The sequence below is a fragment of the Mandrillus leucophaeus genome, unplaced genomic scaffold (genome assembly GCF_000951045.1).
Source record: "Mandrillus leucophaeus isolate KB7577 unplaced genomic scaffold, Mleu.le_1.0 Scaffold593, whole genome shotgun sequence".
In the NCBI taxonomy this organism is placed as follows: Eukaryota; Metazoa; Chordata; class Mammalia; order Primates; family Cercopithecidae; genus Mandrillus; species Mandrillus leucophaeus.
Genome location: NW_012106397.1, coordinates 332,094 through 334,717, shown reverse-complemented (window position 1 = coordinate 334,717; position 2,624 = coordinate 332,094). Strand labels below are relative to the sequence as shown.

The 2,624-nt window shown below is 45.5% G+C and overlaps 2 protein-coding genes across 2 annotated transcripts in view; one reads left to right on the top strand and one right to left on the bottom strand.

The window, feature by feature from the left end:
• The window catches only part of LOC105553395 (eukaryotic translation initiation factor 5B-like), a 40,529-nt gene that overhangs the window by 26,720 nt on the left and 11,185 nt on the right, over nt 1–2,624 (bottom strand). The gene's annotated exons all lie outside the window — the stretch shown is intronic.
• HIATL1 (hippocampus abundant transcript-like 1) overlaps nt 2,463–2,624 on the top strand; it is a 95,592-nt gene continuing 95,430 nt past the window's right edge. Inside the window, exon 1 of the mRNA XM_011999437.1 lies at nt 2,463–2,527. The gene's annotated coding sequence lies outside the window, so the exon portion shown is untranslated. The remainder of the gene's footprint in view (nt 2,528–2,624) is intronic.

The window sequence follows — 2,624 nt, the reverse complement described above, 5'->3', positions numbered from 1 at the left end:
AGGCTGCAGTGAGCTGTGAACGCGCCACTGAACTCTAGCCTAGGCGACAGAGCAAGATTCTGTATCAAAAAAAAAAAAAAAAAAAAAAAAAAAAAGCAAATTGTTTGAATTTCTCCTCTTAGGAAAAAGAACTGTATTAGCATATATTACTCTGACATAGTTGATATGGCAATATCAACCATCAAAGATATAATGGTATACTTATCTGGTATAATTTATAAATTTGCCTCAGTAGAATCACAGCCTATTCTATAGTTAAATATATACACTGCTAGTATTATAGCAAACTTCAGTGGCTTTTGTGATAAAGAAAATAAACTTCAAAAACTTCATTATTCCCTCTAGAATAACTTTATTGTGAGTCTATTTAAGAAGACAGTCCAGGCTGGGCACAGTGGCTCACGCCCCTAATCCCAGCACTTTGGAATGTTGAGACAGGCAGATCACTTGAGGTCAGGAGTTGGAGGCCAGTTCAGCCAACATGGTGAAACCCTGTCTCTACTAAAAATACAAAAGTTGGCTGGGTGTGGTTGCAGGTGCCTGTAGTCCCAGCTACTCGGGAGGCTGAGGCACCACAATCATTTGAACCCAGGAGGCGGAGGTTGCAGTGAGCTGAGATCATGCCCTGTACTCCAAACTGGGCAACAGAGCGAGACTGTCTCAAAACAAAACAAAAAAAGTCTACAAAATTTTCTGTTTCATGGATACAGGAATCAGAAAATTATACCCAAGCTCATAAGTGGCATAAACGTAATACTCAAACAGCATGATATAATGCATATATTCCCTTTGTGTTTTGAAAAATATTATTTAAAACAATCATTCAGAAAAGTAGACAAATCTGGGTGTAGTGGCTCACACCTGTAATCCCAGCACTTTGGGAGGCTGAGGAGGGTGGATCACCTGAGATCAGGAATTCAAGAACAGCCTGGCCAACATGGTGAACTTGTCTCTACTAAAAATATAAAAGTTAGTCATGTCGTGGCATGCACCTGTAATCCCAGCTACTTGAAAGGCTGAGGCAGGAGAATTGCTTGAGCTCAGGAGGCAGAGGTTGCAGTGAGCTGAGATCGAGCCACTGATCTAGGCTGGGCGACAAGAGCGAAATTTTGTCTCGGGGGAAAAAAAAAAAAAAAGGCCAGGCCAGCATGGTGAGTCCGAGGGGGGCGGATCACTTGAGGTCAGAAATTCAAGACTAGCCCAGTCAACATGGTTAAACCCTGTCTCTACTAAAAATACAAAAATTAGCCGGGTGTGGTGACGTGCACGTGTAATCCCACCTACTCCACAGGCTCAGGCAGGAGAGTCGCTTGAATGCGGGAGACAGACGTTGCAGTGAGCCTAGATCACGCCACTGATCTAGCGAGACTCTGTCTCAAATAAAAAGTAACAAAGACTTCTGCAAAGTGTGTGTGTGTGTTTGGGGGTGGTGGGTGGGAAGAGAAAGAGAGGCTTTTTTTTTTTTTTTTTTAGACGAATTCTCACTCTGTCACCCAGGCTGGAGTGCAGTGGCACATCTCGGCTCACTGCAACCTCTGCCTCCTGGGTTCAAGCGATTCTCTTGCCTCAACCTCCCAAGTAGATGGGATTACAGGCGCCCACCACCACGCCTGGCTAATTTTTGTATTTTTAGTAGAGATGTGGTTTCACCATGTTGGCCAGGCTGGTCTGGAACTCTTGACCTCAGGCAATCCGCCCATCTCTGCCTGCCAAAGTGCTGGGATTACAGGCGTGAGCCACCCCGCCCGGCCTGAAAAAATTCTTAAATGAAATAACTTTAATTCAATTAAAATTATTAATCCTGTTAATAGAAATAATTTTATTCTTTTTTCTATTGATGTTTGTAAAAAGATCAAAATATATTATTGTTTTGTAGTCTTTTTCTTTTTTTGAGACAGAGCCTCACTCTGTCACCCAGGCTGGAGTGCAGTGACGCCATCTCGGCTCACTGCAACCTCCGGCTCCCAGGTTCAAACTATTCTCCTGCCTCAGCCTCCAGAGTAGCTGGGATTACAGGCGTGGGCCACGTGGCCAGGCTGGTCTCTTAACTCCTGACCTCAGGTGATCCAGCCCCCTCAGCCTCCCAAAGTGCTGGGATTACAGGCGTGAGCCACTGCACCAGGCCTCTAGGCTTTTTTATACTTCAGTATTCGGTAAATATCTTTCAAATTAAATAAACATAAAAAGCCAGGCTTTTCCAACTGTTTCCTACACATCCTGCAAGATATTAATCATGTTTCAAGAAAAAGTGTTGTGTTCAAGTACGTTTGGGAAACATTGTTATTATATTATTTTCTTCTTGGAGAATCATAGAAAAACTTGAGAGGTTGGTGGGTTGGCGCAAACCAAGACCAAAAACTGAACTGCAATCACTACCAAACCCCCCCGAGTTTGCTCCTCCCTACTTGCTAGGCTCAGTCCACACTCTCCGGAAAAAGAAATCAGACGTGGGGGGGGGGGGGGGGTTCTCGAGATGACGTATTTCCCGCGCGCCGCGAAGTCCTGACGTTAAGGCGCCAGTCGCGAGGTGAAGGCGGGGTCTGAAGTGGGCGTGGCGTCGCTGGAGGCTAGTCAGGCGCGGGACCCGTTCTCGAGGCGGGAGCTGAGGTGCGGGGCGGGGCCTC